Raw genomic sequence first — 19098 nt, 5'->3', positions numbered from 1 at the left:
TATGTTTTATAGTATGTCATATTTACAGTATGTTAAATTCAATTATGTTATGTTGAGCATAATGAAATTTATGTAAAATAATCATATTAGTCATTGAACTGTGGTACAGAATTCAGTATTGCCTTTGGATTCATTCTTTTAATAAACTGTATGTGAACATAAACAGAAAATCCTGAAATGGAAAGTCTCTTCCAGATACCAGCTACAAACACTCTTTACATAGTACGATCAAATCCATTTAGCTGCAAGGGAGAAAAAGCCACATACACTATGTATGTATTTGGCCCACTTTCTTGTGCTTTCAACAGAATGGAAGGAACACAATCATCCCATTTTTCTAACGTGTTCTAACATTCTAATCCCCATTTGTCTAAGGTAAAGCTATATTAAAATGTGATGCTTAATTAAAATCAAATTTAATTCTTGAGGAAAAATGAACCAAATGTTAAGACCTAGCTAATATAAAGGAACACAACTTAGACATTTAAAAGAATTTAAATCATCTAATCAGTTCCCTACTGATAGATCTAGATTATCCACCTACTTCACTATCGTCATTGTCATCAGCAATCCTTCACAGTTGAGGATGATCATTTCCATATATCAAGTAATGGGCTGTAAATAAATCCACTGATGCCTAGGAAGGCCAATCCTAGAGCTGCAGACTCTCTGGCAAACACTATAGGGGTGGTTAGAGGGAAGGTCAAACCACGAATTTCTCAGTCTTGTTTCCTTTCCTTCAATTTCTATAATTTTTCTGCCTCCAGGGTAAGATGGTTTTCTTCAAAGTGAGATGTACCTTCTCTCACAAAGTATCGCCATGTAGCCCTGTCCAAGGCTAGTTTTTCCCAGTTTCTGGCGTCAGTACCACACTTGTTAATGTTCACCTTGAGGGTGTCCTTGAAGCATTTCCTCTAGCCCCCAACATGTCCTTTGTCCTTGGCTGAGTTGGGAGTATAGCAGTTGTTTTGGTATGCATACATCAGGCATGCACAAACAGTGCATGTGTAGATGAAACGGGGGCCCTAAATTGAAGCAGTGGGTTTTAAAAAACACCGCTTCAATTTAGGGCTGATTAAACACCCGTGTTGTGCATACACTCTGCTGACTTACCTGCCTGTCCGGCGGGGAGGGGAGGGTGAGCTGCTAGCAAGCAGATCAATCCCTGGGCTGTGGGGGCCAGGCGGGGCTGGTGCTTCCCTCCATGGTGCCCCCCCCCCCCCACCCCAGATGGGACCCACCCACAGGCACCCGGGTCAGGCATTTCCAGGGGGCACCACAGCCGCGGAGGGAAGCACTGGGTCCCCATGCAGCTCAGGCAGGCAGGTTCTGGGGGGGAAGATCAGGCTCACCACTTTTCTTGGGCATAGCTGGTTTCCTGGGCTGCTGTCAGGCTGCCTCCAGAGCCATGGAGCTGCACAGAGCCCAGTGCTTCACTCTGCAGCTGTAGGGGCAGCAAACTAAAACTCCGTGAAGGAGTTTTAGTTTGCTGCACCCCAAGTCATTTAAGACACATTACAACGCCAAATTTCCTACAGTGGCTGGAATTATTGCGCAACACGCCGCCAAGGCATGCAAACACTGACACCATTAAAGTGGTGCAAAAACATTTAGCCTGCTTTAAAGTGTTGTGCACATACACCTCTTGTTTCATCTACACATGGCCACAGTGACCTGTCCACCACAGCTGAAGTTGAATAATTAGTTATTCCATACTGATGGTGGTAAAATACCAGTGTCTTCATGTATGCATGTGACAGTCCTCCCACTATATGCCAAGGATCTTCTGAAGGTAGCGCTGGTGATGGTGTTCCAGGTTTTCAGGGGGTCTCTGTAGGTAACCCAAGCTTCATACCATAGAGAAGAGTTGGGATTACCATATAGTAGGAGTTTTGTTCAAGTCCTGATGTCATGATCATTGAACACATGATGATTCAATCTTCCTAAGGCAGAGCTGAAGTATCGGATCCTATATGGGATCTCCTTGTGGATGTTGGCCTTGTTTGAGAGATAGCTGCAGAAGAATGCAAAGTGTTCAACATTCTCCAGCTCCTGTCTGTCAATGAGGATCTTTGTGGGAGGAGTTGATTGGCTTGGAGCAGGCTGGTGAAGCACCTTGGTATTTTCAATGTTAAGGGTCATTCCTAGCCACTGCTATGCTTGAGAGAAGCAGTTAAGAGCCATTTGCAGGTCCTCCTCTATGTACAGCGCCAGCACAATCATCAGAGTACTGAAGAAACAGCACTGGGTCAGAGTAGGGGCAGACTGAAGTGCTCTGGGTCAGAATACAAGGGGATCGGGGGGGGAAAGGGACTTAATGGTGGGGGTCTACTACAGGCCACCCAACCAGAGGGAAGAGCTGGACCGGGAATTCTCAGGTCAACTCGCAGAGGCAGTTAAGAGACGTGGTCATCATGGGTGACCTAAACTACCCAGACATCTGCTGGGAAGAGCGGTCAGCCAGGTCTGACCACCCACGTAGGTTCCTAGCCGAGTTACAGGACCTCCATCTAACCCAGGAGGTGCAGAGTCCCACCAGGGGAAATGCCTTGTTGGACGTGGTCCTGGCCACGGGCGACGACCTGGTGAGGGGGCTATGGGTTCTCGACCACCTGGGCAATAGCAATCATTGCCTACTGGAATTCACCATCCAGCACAGGGTGTCAAAGGGCTGCAGCAAGGCAGCAGCTCTGGACTTCAGGAGGGTGGATTTCAATTAGGTACGGAGACTAGTTGGGGAGGCACTGAGGTCCCGGAGTGGAGGGGAGTTGGGAGTCCAGGAAGAGTGGTTGTTCTTTAAGGAGATGATCTTCCAAGCCCAAAGGGTGACAATCCCAATGCCGATCAAAGGGGCAAGAGTGCTCAAAAGCCCCCATGGCTCACCAAAAGCATCCAGGAACGCCTCAAAGCTAAAAAGGAGGCGTACACCCAATGGAAGGGAGGGGCCATCACCAAGGAGGATTATGCCTTCATTGCTCGCGATTGTAGGAGGGCTGTTAGGAAGGCTAAGGCAGAGACGGAACTGGGACTAGCGACCCGGATCAAAGATAACAAAAAGGATTTATTTAAATACATAGCGGGTAAAAAGAAGGTACTGGGTAACGTGGGGCCTCTGCAGGACACACTAGAAAATCTGGTGGTCGCACCAGACAACAAAGTTAACCTTTTTTACAATTTCTTTGCTTCCATTTTTCTGAGCAGGGACCGGGTCATCCCCCCACAGGGATCCCCGACAGACCTTGGGGAGGCGCAGCCAGGCCCAGGGTCAGTGAGGACCTAGTCAGGGAACTTCTGGAGGGACTGGATGTATTTAAATCAGCTGGTCCTGACGATCTCCACCCCAGAGTACTGAGGGAATTAGCAGAGGTCATCGCAGGACCCCTGGCACAGCTTTACAAGCACTCGTTGTGCTCTGGTGTGGTGCCGGAGGACTGGAAAAGGGCCAATGTGGTCCCCATTTTCAAAAAAGGGAGGAAGGAGGACCCAGGAAACTATAGGTCTGTTAGTCTTACCTTGGTCCTGGGGAAGCTCTTTGAGAAAATTATCCAGGAGCACACCTGCAAGGGACCATCAGAGGAGATTATGCTTAGGGGCAACCAACATGGGTTCATTAGAGGCAAGTCCTGTTAACCAACCTGGTGGCCTTCTACGACCAGGTCACAAAAGCCTTGGATGCAGGTGTCGCAGTGGACATAGTCTTTCTGGACTTTAGGAAGGCCTTCAACACTGTCTCTCACCCCATTCTCATTAAAAAAATTAGGCAACTGTGGTGTCGATGCCTACACAGTCAGATGGGTCACAAATTGGCTGGAGGGCCGCACCCAGAGAGTGGTGGTGGATGGGTCATTTTTGACCTGGAGGGATGTGGGCAGTGGGGTTCTGCAGGGCTTGGTCCTCGGGCCCGCACTGTTCACCATCTTCATCAGCAACTTGGACAAGGGGGTGAAAAGCACCTTGTTCAAATTCACAGATGACACTAAGATGTGGGGACAAGTGGGCACGCTAGAAAGGGACAGGCTGAAACTAGATCTAGACAGCTTACAGGGGTGGGTGCATGAGAACAGGATGGGTTTCAACACTGATAAGCGCAAGGTATTGCACCTGGGGAGGAAGAACCAGCAGCATACCTACAGGCTGGGGAACTCCCTTTTTGTCAGTGCAGAGGCAGAAAAGGATCTTGGAGTCACTATTGACTCCAAGATGAACATGGGCTGCCAATGTGAGGACGCAGTCAGGAAAGCTAACTACCTTATCATGCATCCACAGATGCATCACAAGCAGGTCCAAGGAGGTGATCCTCTCCCTCTATGTGACACTGGTCAGGCCACAGTTGGAGTACTGCGTCCAGTTCTGGGTGCCGCACTTCAGGAGGGATGTGGCCAGCATTGAGAGGGTCCAGAGGAGGGCTACTCGCATGATCAGGCAGCAAGGCAGGCCCTACAAGGGGAGGCTACGGGACCTGAACCTGTTCAGCCTCCACAAGAGAAGGCTGAGAGGGGATCTGGTGACTGTATATAAACTGGCCAAGGGGGACCAGCAGGCAATGGGGGAGTCCCTGTTTCCCCGAGCACCAGCAGGATTTACAAGGAATAACAGCCATAAGTTGACTGACAGTAGGTTCAGGCTAGACATCAGGAGACACTATTTCACAGTCAGGGTGGCTAGGATCTGGAACGAACTTCCAAGGGAAGTGGTGCTCGCTCTTACCCTGGGGGTCTTCAAAAGGAGGCTAGACAACCACCCAGCCAGGGTCGTTTGACCCCAGTATTCTTTCCTGCCCATGGCAGGGGGTCGGACTTGATGATCTGCAGGGATCTGGGTTTTCTGTTTCCCACAGAAAGACGGAGAAAGCCACGGATTCCCAGTTTTTCTCAGAGAAAACACGGATTTCTGCTTTTGCAAAGAGCTCTTGCAGGCTGCCACAGCTCCAGCCTGCAGGAGCCAATTGCAAAAAAGGTGGGAAAGCCCCAGCCCTGGCTGGAGGGGGAGGGAGAGGGGGGAGGGTGGGGCCTGAGCCTCTGAGGCAGCCAAGGCCTGGCTCAGGCTCAGACTCACCCTTCGCCCCCGGAGCATGAAGGTAAGTGGGCTGCGGGGCTGGGCTGGGGAAGATAGTTGGGGGCTGGGGGAGCGGGGGTGCTGCCAGCCCCAGGCAGCACATTGCACCTGGGAGCAAGGCCGGGGTGAGGGCAGGGGTGCCCCTCTGTGGGGGCTTTGTGGGAAAGCGATGTCAGGCACAGTGTGGTGGTGCCCGCCATGTGTGTGGCCCACACATGCCGCTCGGCTGCCTGCCCAGGGAAAGGGGAGAAGGAGGCTGGCATGTGGCCGACACTACAGCCAGGGCAAGGGATGTGGGTGTGGTGGGGAGGGCAGGGGCTTGGGCTTGCACACGGCACTGCTACTTACCTGGAGGCCCATGACAGCGGGGATGGTCGCTGTCTCCAAAACCTCCCGCTGCCACTGTGGAGCCATGCTCGGAGCTGTGTGGCCAGCGGCAGCAGTGCAGGGTGGTATGGCTGGGAATGGCTGTGCGCCACCTGGCCACCACCACCCCACGCTGTGCCACTGCCGCTGGCCACACAGCTCCGAGCACAGCTCCAAGGTAGCAGTGGGAGGTTCGGTACGCAGCAGCAGTCACCGCTGGCACGGGCAGCCGCTGCCACTTGCCTGTGGGGCTGCTCGTGCCAGTGGTGATGGCTGCTGCATAGAAAACCTGGGGCTGGGGAAGATAGTTGGGGGCTAAGGCAGCAGCGGGAGGTTTTGGAGACATAGAAAACCTCCTGCTGCTGCTGCGGAGCCATGCTCAGAGCTGTGCGGGCAGCGGTGCAGCACAGTGTGGTGGTAGCTGGGCAGCATGCAGCCATTCCCAGCCCCACCACCGCGCCGTGCTGCTGCCGCCTGCCACACAGCTCCGAGCACGGCTCCATGGCAGCAGTGAGACATTTTCTATGCAGCGGCCATCACCGCTGGCACAGGCAGCCCCACGGGCAAGTGGCAGCAGCTGCCTGTGCCAGCCTGGACTGCGACTGCCTCCACAACCTCCCACTGCCGCTGCAGACCTGTGCTAGCAGCTGTGTAGCTGGCAGCAGCAGCGCGGCGCCAGGTGGTGGTGGGGATGGCTGCGTGCCGCCCAGCCACCACCATGCTGCCGCTGCTGCCCGACGGCCGGCCGTACAGCTCTGGGCAGAGCTCCGCAGCAGCAGTAGGGAAGTTTTGGAGGCAGTGGCAGTCACCACCATCACAGGTCTCTAAGTAAGTGGCAGCGACTGCTGCATGCAAGCCCAAGCCCCCCCACACTCCCAACCCCCGCACCTCCATCCCTTGCCCTGGCTGCAGCATCGGCCACGGAGCTGTGCTCTGGCTGCATGCCAGTCTCTCTCTCCCCCTCCCCCGGGCAGGTGTTATGTGTGCAGCCCACACATGGTGGGCACCATCACACTGCCCCCCCCCCGTATCACTTGCCCGCAAAGGCCCCCACAAAGGGGCACCCCTGCCCTCACTCCCTGGCCCTGCTCCCAGCTGCAATGTGCTGCCTGGGGCTGGCAGCACCCCCCGGGTCCCTCAGCCCCCAACCATCTTCCCCAGCCCTGTCCCACAGCCCCCAAGCCCCACTTACCTCTAGGATCCAGGGGTGAAGGGCATGGCTCCGCAGTGGCAGCATTTGCCCACAAAGCCCCCCTACCCTGCATGCAGCTGCCACCACCCCACACCACCATGGAGCTGTGCAGCTGGTTGTGGGGCATGCTGCTGCATGCAAGCCCCCTGTTTCACCCCCCGGCCAGGCCGCACATATATGGCCCACACACGGTGGTTGCCACTGCACTGCTGCTGTCACACCCTGCGCCACTTGCCCATAAAGCCATTCAGGTGGCTGTGGGATGATAGCGCAGGGTGCAGTGGTAGAGTTGCGGTGGCGGCCTCCATGTGCAAACCTCCTGTCAGGCCAGCCGGCATGTGTGTGGCCCACCGAGTGGCACCCCTGCCCTCAACCCCCCGGCCCTGCTTCTGGGAGTGGGCACAGGGACACTCCCCACTTCTTGATCTACCCCGCCAGCACCTTCCCTTTCCCCCACCCTGCCCTGCTCCTTCCCCCCACACACACTTACCTGCTGGGGTGGGTGTCAGTGTCTGTGTCTGCATGTCTGTGGGTCTGGGGGGCTGTTGCGAGGGGCATCAGGAGGGCTGCTGAGACTGCGGAGGGGAAGTGTGGGGCACCAGCAGCACTGGGAGGGGCTGTGGGGGGGCCTTTAATTTTTATCACAGATTTTGGGTTTTTAACCAGAGAATTTGCAATTTTTTAATCAGAGAAAACCAGGATCCCTGATGATCTGCTCAGGTCCCTTCTGACCCTACCAACTATGAAGTTCCACAATCAAAACCAGAGTAACTTTGATTTTGACACAGAGGTGGGAGAGATTGAAAAGGTTTCCATAGGGCTGTCAATTAATCATGGTTAACATGTGTGATTAATGCATTAATTAGTGTTCATGTTAATTTTTTGAATGCATTACATTAATTACACTCATGGTTTTGGAGCCCATGCCTGGGCTTCGCTCCACTGCCATCACCACTGCCTCCAGGCCACCCAGCAGGGCAGCGGTGGCAGTGCAGAGAACTGCAGGGCAGCCTGGGTGTGGGTTTGGGCTACTTCGGGGGGAGAGGGAGGAGTGCGCATAGACACAGACAAGCAGCTGCATCCTGCATGCAGGCAGGAACGCAGCCCAGCAGCGTGTAGAGCACCCCCGAACAGGTAAGTCTGTGGGAAAGAAGAGGCATAGGGAAGGGAAGGTGAGGAGGGGCAGATCAAGGGCCCCCTGGTAAGGGAGGGAGTGGGGCAGGGTTAGGGGCAGGGGCAAATGGGGCCCCCCAGGGCTGGGGTGGGTCATAGGATGGAGGGGCACATGCCCCCAGATTTAGACGTGGGGTGGAGGTGGGCTGCGAGCTGGGGCTGTCTGCACCCTGCTGCCTTTGCCCTGGGAGCCACATGTTGGCTATGCTTCATGTCCCCTGCCTGCCCGGTATAGCAGCGGGCCACAGAGCCCCAAGCCCACAGCCCGCCTCCACCCCGTACACAAATCTGGGGGGCATGTGCCTCTCATGCCTCCCACAGGAATGCGCACAGCAGCAGGAGCCATGCCACCCCTGTGCCTGGACCACGGTTCTGTTCTATGACCCACCCTAGGCCCCAAGCCACAGCCCCCCCAGCTCTGCTGCTGCCCCTCACTCCTGACCCACAGTATCCCACATCTTGCCAGGGCATGCAAGGGCCCCCACTCCCCAGGCTCCAAACCCCCCCAAACACACCCACAGCCCCCCACACCTTCACAAATTTCTAAGCACACCCCACCCCCACCCCCAACCATACAAAGTACCTACATAATTTTGAGTTTTTAGCTGTGTGATTAAAATCACAATTGACTGCAACTAATTTTTTTTAATTGTGCAACTAATTGCAATCAATTTTTTTAATCATTTGACAGTCCTAGTTCCCATCCATCCTGTACTTACTTAATGCTGATGCCATGTGGCAGACAGTCACAGATGAGCATCGTGATGACCACAAGAAAGATGGAAGATTAAAATGGTGTCATCATGCAGCCCTGCTTGACACCAGTTTGAATTGCAAAGGGCTCCATAGTGGAGCTACTGCATAGGATGGAGGCAGTCACCCTGTCATGAAGGAGTCTTAGGATGGTGATAAATTTCCCTGGGTAGTCAAACTTTGATAAGATCTTCCATACAGCCTCATGGTCAACGGAATTGAAGTCTTTGGTCAAATCATTAAAGGCCATATACAGTTCCTGGTGTTGTTCTTGGCATTTTTTTCCTGGATCTGCCGGGAAAAATGATGTCCATAGTGCCTTTCAATGGTCTGAAGCCGCACTGAGACTTGGGAAGGATTTCCTCGGAAAGAGGGAGCAGTCGGTTCAGCAGAATTCGAGCAAAGATCTTCCCAGCAATGGAGAGGAGGGTAATACCTTGACAGTTTCCACAAATCAAACTTATTCCCCTTTTTAATATTGACATTCCTTAGATCGGTCAGTGGGCATTTCCTCAGTGTTCCAGATTTTGAGAAACAGTGTGTGGAGCTTGTTGGTCCTCATTTCCCCACCAACTTTGAAGAATTCAGCTGGTATGACATCAGGGCCAAACGGGCTGTTGTTCTTCATCTATCTTATTGCCTGGTGGACTTCTTCAGAGATTGGTGGACTGGCACGTGTTTCCCTTATTGGATGCCACAGGATGGATATGACCATTTCATCTGTCATCATCAATTCATGATCCAGGAGCTTTCAGTAGTGCTCCTTCCAGTGGTTTTTGATAGAGTGTTTGATGGTCTTTGAGGAGTGTACTGCTGTCTTAACATCTCGACCCAAACTGACACACTGCATCACAATTCAGGGTTAAGAGCCACTGGCAAAATGCAGGGAATACCTCACCCTAGAGGTTGGAGAGCAGATCCAAGCTTAATAACCGAGTGGCGTGTGGAAGAGGTGTGAAGGGAGGCGGAGCCCCAGATGTCACCTTTCTGTGCAGCTTACATGGATTTCCGTGAATGTCCAAGGATCCTCCTACTAATACTCAAGATCAAGGCATGGCAGATGAAGAGAGGGATGAACCTTATAAGCAAGACTCCTAGTCATGGTGGCAGTCCATGGAGAGGACTTCACTTCACAGGGTAAAATAGATTAGTGTCTTAGTTGTGCAATTTTACACTTAAAAATGTTTGGGGACTTGGTAGGGCATGGTGTCATATGATGTCAGTGGAGAAAATGGCTACCTGAAGCTAGAGCTCCAAGGGGCAGATGGCATAATTTCCGAAAAGCAATGTTTGCAGACTAAGGGGGTCAGAGATCAGCAGTCTCCCCATTTGTGTAATGCAGACCCCATGCGAAGGGATTCACTTGCAAAGCTACTTCCCTAGAAAAAAACTTTCTGGGAGATCTTCATTCAGAGCAGTTCAAAGGGCCTGCAGAATTAGAGGTGTCTGCTGCAGGAGGAAACAGAAGAAGCAGAGCAGAGAAGGAGAAAGAGAAAAAAAAGAAAAAGAGAGACCCTTTGACCAGCTAAGACTTTGGTAAGTTAACTTCAGAAGTCAGGTCTCTAAAATACTCAGTGGAGGGAAAGATTTCTAAAATTAAAGCAGAGACTGAAGATATTGTTGGTAGGGTCAGAGACCAGAAGATAACGGGGGGGGGGGGGGCAGAGAAGAAGAGGACACGGGACCCTGCAATCAGAATGAAAATCTGCAAAATAAAAGGATGAAAAAAAGAAAAGGAGCTTGCAGAGAAAAAAACTGAGGACATAGAAAAATCACAATAAAAGCCATAACTTAGGACTCAGAAAGCTCCTAGAAGACATGCAGAAGGAAGATCCAGCAGAATATTTAAAGCAGCCCCTCCACCCCTTCCAACAGCTAGAAACTAAGGCAACAACCTTTATAAAAAGAGCTCTATACACCCTCCTTTCAACTCAAACAAACCTAGGGGCATGATACTGCAATTGCACTGTTTTGAACAAAAGCAGCAGATTCTGAAGAAGGCAAGAGATTTCTGAACCGTCTTTGCTTTAAGCTTACCAAAAACTTCACTTCCACAGAGGATTTTGGAGATCTGATTTCTCACCAAAGCCCTCTCTAGTCAAAGGGTCTGTTTCAAAACTTGTCACAGGCTACATTAAGGATAAGGAAGAAAGCAAGTGAAACCACAGCATCTCTCAGAACAGTAAATATAATGCACAGATGGGACTTCCCTTTTCACCTTGTCTTTATACATCAAGAACAGTGGTATATTATAAAGCAGTAAAAGGAAGAATGTAAAATTCTAGACAAACTGAACCTGGGTTGCCAACCAAATCATTTTTTTTTTAATTGAAAATCTGTAAACTTTTTATTGATGAGCAAATATTTTTTAGTTATATTTTTACTGGTATGTTTCACATAATGTAAACGTAACACTTCTGTGAAACCCTGGACAAGGGGGGGTTCCATTTCAATTTTTAACACTAACCATAGTACAAAAAAATTGGTTGTCAATAAGAAGTTTGTAGATTATCAGTTAAAAACAAATTCTTGGGTTGACAGCACTGCTTGATTGCAGCAGTGGTTTTATACTGGGCTGCCTCCTCTCCAGGGGTCCACTTCTCACTCCACACCATGATTCCACTGACTGCACCCTACACTGTGCTGCTCCTCCCCAACCCATCCCCCAGCCTTACCCCTGCTGGCCCTTGCCTTTCCACTCAGCATCAACTCCATCTGCCTACAGGTCTACTGCCTGCCTACCTGTCACAGCAGTGTTATAGGCAGGGATGCAACATGAGCACATTGTTGGAGGGGGAAAAGGCTATAGCTACAGAGTCCTGAGAGGATGCTTCCTGCAGGGCACTACACTCCCACTTACTGCTCAAACACCACAGGTGCAGACAGAAGTGATAATTTTTACCTAATCTGGACACAGAAAACAGTTTATAGCCATGACCAAACACAAGCACATGGCTGCAGACAGCTTCAAAAATGGCTGATCAGGTGAAAACCAGAACCCTTATTATATGAGGGGTCAGATGAAGATGTTTCAAAACAGTGTGTAACTTCAATCTGCACTGCCTGCCAGCCTGTCACTGTTTTCAAAATGGGAGGGGGGGAAAGGGAGTCAAGGAAGTTCAGTCTGGAGGGGTTTCAGCCCCTGCTGGGGGGGCTCCATTTCACCCACCCCACCCTCTAATGCCAGCTGAGGAACCCTAGGATGAACTCCCTATACTCCATTTCCCCCCTCCCATTCTGAAAATTTTGCAGCCTCACAGGGACCAGGGGCCGTTGCTAGGGGAAATAGGCTGCAGCCAGCAGCTAGATTCCCCTGCCCCCTGGAATGAACAATTAACTGTTTGTTCCAGGGTATCTGAGCAACTCAGAATGCCTCCTGCAAAGCATTCTCAGTTACAGCAGGGAGCTGCACTTCTGTCTGCACCCCAGATGCTGCTGCTGCTCTGATCTTCTGTCCTTTAATACTTGCCTCTGATGAGGGACCTACACTCAATCTTCAGTTGCTTACTATTTTTAAGGACAACTCATTTTTCTTTGGATTTTACAGACAGGCATTTTTAGGCTTGTTTTTTTATAATCCATCTATAAATTTATGGGCAGTTGGCAACCCTGGCCAACTTGCCCATAAGTTGCCCAAAGGTGGCAAGAAGCAAGACCATAATCATAGAATCATAGAAAATTAGGGTTCGAAGGGACCTCTGGAGGTCATCTAGTCCAACCCCCTGCTCAAAGCAGGACCAGCCCGAACTAGATCATCCCAGCCAAAGCTTTCTCTAGCTGGGTCTTGAAAACCTTCAAAGATGAAGATTCCACCACTAGAGGTGTGCGAAACAGGCTCTATTTGATTTGGATTTGGCCTGAATCACGGACAGTGATTTGATTGGTTGATTCGGATCACTGTCCTCGATTTGATTCAGCTGAATCTGAAGATTCGATGCTGATTCAGAGCATCAGCAATTCGGACACAGGCACAGCTTTAAAAGTTTTTTCTACATACCTTGAGGTAGCAACGTGGCTCATGATCACTGTGATGCTGGGCAGAAGGAGTGTCCCACAGCAGACCCAGGTCTGCTGCCGAGCATGCTGGGGAGCCCCCCATGCTTCTGTGGGATGCTGCATCTGCCCCAGCACCGCAGTGTTCAGGGCCCCTGTTACCTAGAAGTATGTAGAAAAAACATTTAAAGCTGTATCTATGTCAGAATTGCCAAATCGATTTGGAGGGTTCCAAGTCGATTCAGAGAAATTAAAGGGTCCTCCAATTTGATTCGGTGATTCAGCCACTGAATTGTGCCGAATCTTTGCCAAATCAAATCAGGAACCGAAGCTTCGCACAGCCCTATCCACCACCTCTCTGGTAACTTTTCCAGTGTTTTACTGCCTTCCTAGTAAGAAAAGTCTTCCTAATATCTAACCTAAACTTCCCTTGCTGCAACTTGAGACTGTTGCTCCTTGTTCTGTCATCTGCCACCACTGAGAACAGTCTAGCTCCATCCACTTTTGAACCCCGCTTCAGGTAGGTGAAAGCTGTTATTAAATCCCCTCTCAGTCCTCTTTTCTCCAAACTAAATATGCCCAGCTCCCTCAGCCTATCCTCATAAGTCATATCCCCCAGCCCTCAAACCAGTTTTGTTGCCCACCAGTGGACTCTCTCCAATTTCTCCACATCCTTTCTGTAGTGATGGACCCAAAACTTAACACAATACTCTAGAAGTGGCCTCACCATTGCTGAATAGAGGGGAATAATCACTTCCCTTGCCCTTCTGGCAACACTGCTACCAATGCAGCCCAGTATACTGTTAGCCTTCTTGGCAACAAGGGCACACTGTTAGTTCATACACAGCTTATTCTCTACTGTAACCCCCATATCCTTTTCTGCAGAGCTGCTGCCCAGCCAGTCAGCCCCCAGCTTGTACTTTGCATTTGTCCTTCTTGAATCTCATGAGATTACTTTTGGCCCAATCCTCCAATTTAACTCTAGGTCACTCTGAATCCTAAGGAGCAAGAATGCCTGAAACCTGGGGTTAGCCAAGGTCTAGCAGCCACAAGGAGGGGCTCTAAGCAAGACTTCTCTTTTGTTCGTTTGCACAAGCCCTGCAGGCCCTGACTACAGTGCAAGTGAACCCTGGGAGAAGCCTAAGCAAGCCAGAGGCATGAAACCAGCAAAAAGCTAAGTGGCAGTTTATTTGTTTAACTTTCTTTTGCATCTCTTGCAAGCCCAGGGTGGTGGTGCCCTGGACTTAACTCAGCTGCAGTGGTCGGGGACCCTGAACAGTGGGTCCTTAGCTAAAGCCAGCAGCAAAAGTAGAAGTGGTCAGCTCGGGGCACCTGACCAAACATGCCTAGCTCTGCTCTGCACAAAAGCTATTCTTAACAGCGTAATTAGATGTCCCTAATTGTTTGAGGGTTAAGGTGAAACTCCACATTTCAGAAAAGGAGAAAGGAGTAAAGGGTATAACAATCTGGATTTTTTGGAGATCCAAGTGGGTGAGTGTAACAGGGGGCTCTCTCAGGGATGGTCTGCCATTGGCCCACCCACCTGTTCTAGGCCAACCACCCACCTCCTCACCTCTCTCACAACCCTCACCAGGGTAGTGGCCAGCCAATTACCCAACCAGGTCCAAGCTTGCCCTGGCCCCTCCCAGGGCAACTCTATCCACTCACACACACATACTGGGCTCCCAGTCCTCTGATTTCCCCCTTACCGGGCCCTCACCAGGGCCATGGGGCTTCCCTCCCTGGTGGGAGCTCTGGTGGCTGTAGCCATCCCTGGCCCCGTCTGGGTCTTACACCCTCCTTGGGCTCAGGGGGGCATAGCCATGCCTTGCCCCCTTGTACCCACAGTACTGTGGGGGCTAGGGGCTAAGGCACACCAACCCACCTTTTGCTAGGGTGGTAACTGGCCTGGTATTTCCTGGGGGCTCCAGCACCACTGGGAACCCCATTAGACCACCCACTCCTGGCAGGGTGCAGTTTTAGGTCATGCCCAGGACCAGGAGCTTCCAAACTATCCCCTTAAGCTCCTGCCCGTACCTCCAAGATGTTCCATACAGCCTTGCAGCCAGGCAGTGTTTCTGCCTGGCCTGGCCTGGCCTGCCAGCAGGGAACTGCTCTGTTTACAGGCAGGCAGAGTTCTAAATCGGCCACTATAATCAAGCTCCTGCTGACTGTTTGGCTTAGCCCTTAAAGTGGCAGGCACCACAAGTGCCCTGCCACAGTGAGAAATTAGACAGGATAAATAATAAGAATGGAGAAAGAGGGTGGATCAGGGATTCTGTTTAACTGAATTAATTTTAAACCTAGAATGGATACATAGAGAGCAAAAAATAATACAGCTGTTACAACTAGGCCAAATCATAGCATAGATGTTCTTTATTTCTTACATTGTACAGAGGTTAAGGTAGACTTAGCTAATATATTTGTTCTTATTGCTGGTGATACAAAACATAAGAATATCGGCAAGGCTTTGGCTGATAGAATGGAATTTTATTAAAAAAAATAAAAAGGATATATACTGATAATGAATGGGACAAAAATATTATATAAATATTAAAGGTCTGAATGCCCCTGTTTAAAAGAAAGAGGGCTTTCAGGGTCCCCATAAAAACAGCTAGACCAAGTAATATTCTTGGCATCCTGGGCATGAAGAATATCTGAGAACAGTGTGGGCACAACCACCACATTGTTTCCCATGAAAATTGAATAGGGAACAGGTGGCAAACTAAACAATATTCACCGGAATTAAATAGAGCTCTGCTTCAGGATCCCCTAAGAATGAAAAGGCTGTGTGTGAATTTTCAGAAATAGCTAGAGAAAATGATTAAGATCAAACAGATGAAAAACTGTTATGGGATGCTGGCAAGGCAGTGTTGAGAGGTATCCTTATTAGTAAAGCCCCCTGTCTCACAAAAGAAAGAACCAAAGAGGAAGAGTATTTCACAGAGGTCCTACCAGCCCTGAAATTAGAACATAATCAGAAAGGTTCCAAAAATAAGCAAACACTGGAAGCTACAGATAGAATTACAGACAAGAAGGGCTGGAAGGGACCTCTGAAGATCATGTAGTCTGATCTCCCTGAGGTAGGTTCATCCCTATCCAAATCATGCCATACAAATCCTTGTCTAACCTATTACTAAAACTACAGTCAACCCTATCACACAACAGCCATCAGTGTCTTACTGCTGTAAGTGTTATTAAAATACACTTCTGAGATCCAAGGAAGAGGGCCACATGCCCCACAACAAAGGAATTCCCCCCCCAGTTCTTACCAATCTGACCATGGGGTAATATTACTTCCTGACCCCAAATATAGTAATTGGTCTGACCATCAGCAAAGGTGCAACACTCTCTAACCATGAACCTTCAGGTTTTAATCCCAGTAGGAACACTGGCTCACTCCAGTCAAAATAATCCGCATTAGCTGCAGTCAGCACCCAATTCTTCTGAGGAAGGTGAAAAAAAACACTGACATAGCAACAGGAGAGGAAAAAATCCTTCCTGGTCCCATGTGGCAACAAGCAAAGCCCAGAAGCATGGGACATACCCATAGCATAGCTATTCCTAGATCATCCTTGACCAATGCTTCTTCAACTTCTCGAACACCTCCAATAATGCAAATTCCATAACTTCCCTAGGCAGTCTATTCCATGGCCTTGCCATTTTAACAGTGAAGAAGCTTTTCCTGATAGCCAGTCTAGACATACTTAGCTGCAACTTGAAGTTACTTTTCCATGTCCTCTCTGCAGCAAGAGAGAAAAGGTGTTTATGGCAGCCCTTCAGATATTTTAATACTGCTGTCATGTCTCCTCTTCAGCACCTTTTCTGCATGCTGAACATACCTACCTCTTTCAACCTCTCTTTATGGCTAGGGACAGAAGTTACACCTAAACCGGTATAAGTAATCAGAAACCGGTTCAGATCTGTAACACAACAGAAGTGCAGTGCACATAAATGACTTTCAAAATGACCAAAACCAGCTTAAGATAAACCTGGATGGATGTAGTATCATACTTAACTGATTTAGGTTAATTTTTTTGTTTTAATTTCTGTGTCAGATTCTCTCCAGATTTAAGTTAACTCACAATCCCCCAGCATCCCAGGATGCTTTAGACCTCCCCCAAAAACTCCCTCTGCCCCTCCAAGGTGAGCAGGCTAGCTTTGGCCCAAGCTGTCTACTCCAGCTGATCGGGGAGGTGTGCTCTAGTGCCTCCTGGTTTCTGGCCCAAGCCATTGCAGGCATGTGGCTACATTTCTGGAATCAAAAGTGAATGTCTTGTTTTTCAGGTTAATCTTCACAGCTTAGACTAAACTGCAAAAATTGAATCAATTCAGCCTCGGGCTTTTTGACTGTCTGTACTTAGCCTATATGACTTGCCTTTATCATTTTTGTTGCCTGCCTCTAATTTCTACCTTTTAACTTCTCCATGTCCTTTTTAAAATGTGGAAACCAAAACAGGACACAATATTCTAGATGAGACCCAACCAGTGCCTAAAGAGGCACTAACACCTTGTGTCTTGTACTTAATGTTCCTACTGATACAGCCCAAAATGGCATTCACCTTTTGTGCAGCTACATCACACTGCAGACTTATATTGATTCTGTGATCCACCAAGACTCCTAGATTCTTCTCTGCCATGCTACTATCCAGCCATGTGTTACTCATCTTGTATTTGTGTTTTTAATTATTCATCGCAAGGTGTAGCACCTTGCATCTGTAAGCACTGAACTTCATCCTGTTGGCTCTAGCCAGCTTTCTAATGTGTCAGGGTCCTTCTGAATTGTCCTCCTGTCCTCCAGTGTGTTCACAAGCCTTCCCAGTTTCATGTCATTCGCAAATTTGCTCAGGAAGCTCTCTGTTCCAACATTCAAATAAAAAAACACATTGAAGATCATTGGGACTAGGACAGGCCCCTGTGGAACTCCATTCAAAACCTCCTACCATCCTGACATAGATCAATTTATAATTACCTTTTATTTGTGACTTTTTAGCTAGTTGTAAGGACTGGGGCATAGCTGGTTGGGAAGGTCACTTGACACTCAAGTGAAATCCAGACAGTGGACTCCCAGAAGCCGGGAGTCAGACCCAAGGTGAGGCTGAACCAGAAGCCAGTGTCAAAGTCAAAGTGATCCAGGAGTCAGAGCCACAGTTAGGGTACACCAGGAGTCAGAGCCAGAAGTCAGACACCATGTTACCAGGTCCAAGGGGATCTTCTGAAAAGCCACAGTCCAGAAACCCAACAGAGCAGGGTCAAGAGTCAGAGTACCAATAGTACAGGATCCAGGGAGACCTACCAAAGTAGCCCTTCAGATTAACTGGTTTCTGGCCTGAAATCTGCTGCCACAGGTAGAAGTAAATAAGGAGGCTGCTCTCCTCAGCCGCCAATCAGGAAACCTTAACAGTGACCAGTTGGTATTAGGTCTGCCAGTCAAAGCCCCAGGCAACGAGGCAAATAGTTCAAGACGGGGTGCCTGAAGGCCCTTATCTTTCCAGCTCATAGTAGTTTTGTCTAGCCCACATTTCTCCAATTCATTTATGAGCAGGTCATGCGGGACCCTGTAAACTAGATCTCTTGCAAGTCAATTGCAGCATAGACCTGAGTTGTCTCTGCCCAGAAACAGTCATCTACAGCCCATTGTGATGACTTTCTACCTACTTCACAGACAAAATTGCCCATATCCAGCACATTTAGGGTGTGGCAGCCCAGTAGGGAGCACTACTACACAGAGCCACCCACCTCACTGGTCCAGGCCCAAAACCACACTTCAGGAGTCTCCCTGGGGGAGCCAATGGGGGAGCCGACCACCCCCCTTTCTGGAAAACACCCGCAAGCCTGGGGTAACACTGCCAACACCTGGGCATTGGTCTCGTTAGGGCTCTATATAGCCTGGGGTACACAGACCCTGCAAGCCTTGGGGGTGCTTTGCCTACTGGTAATATTTCAGGGTGCTTCTTTCAGCCTGAAGCATCCAAAGATAGCTAAGCCCAATGTAGCTGGCTCAGCAAAGGGAGCAAAAAGGCCTCTCTGTCCCCCCAGGAATTCACAGCCAGTCATATTGTAAGCTGATACCTTTATTCATCAGGGGAAAGGGGGGGGGGGTAGACAATGGAATTTAAGAGAAAGCACTTTGAGCAATTTTCAAATAAATTGAACCTTACAAATCTGGGCTCAGAGGCCCCTTTAATAAGAGTCTGAATTCCTTAGCCCTAATCTACTAGCTAGTTTTCAGGGATTACTCACAGTAAAATCATGCAGGCAGCCTGGAGGTACTCTGCTCCTGTCTTTTCAAAATGCCCGCCAGAGGAAGACAGCAAGCTCCCACTCCCCTCAGGAATTTATTCAGTCCTGTCACCTGGGTGACCAGGTTAAAACCAAAGAGCAAGCAGTTTGAAAGGGGTGTAGCTGGACTGACCTAAACAGGGACAGACAGAGGGAGATTTCTTCACATAGGGGACTGCCTTTTTTGCTTTAGAGTCAGAATTCAGGATTGGGGAAGCTTGGTTTTGCCCAGTTTATATGGAACAGTTTCAATTGCTGTCACCTAGTTATGTTGAGGATGTGCT

The 19098-nt window shown here is 49.5% G+C and overlaps 1 protein-coding gene across 1 annotated transcript in view; it reads right to left on the bottom strand.

Annotated features, from left to right (window-relative positions):
• The window catches only part of FAM83C (family with sequence similarity 83 member C), a 59304-nt gene that overhangs the window by 1545 nt on the left and 38661 nt on the right, over window positions 1-19098 (bottom strand). The gene's annotated exons all lie outside the window — the stretch shown is intronic.

This window comes from Alligator mississippiensis, chromosome 9 (assembly GCF_030867095.1).
Source record: "Alligator mississippiensis isolate rAllMis1 chromosome 9, rAllMis1, whole genome shotgun sequence".
Taxonomy (NCBI): domain Eukaryota; kingdom Metazoa; phylum Chordata; order Crocodylia; family Alligatoridae; genus Alligator; species Alligator mississippiensis.
The sequence above is the reverse complement of the archived record's forward strand: the minus strand, read 5'-3'. Positions and strand labels throughout refer to the sequence as shown.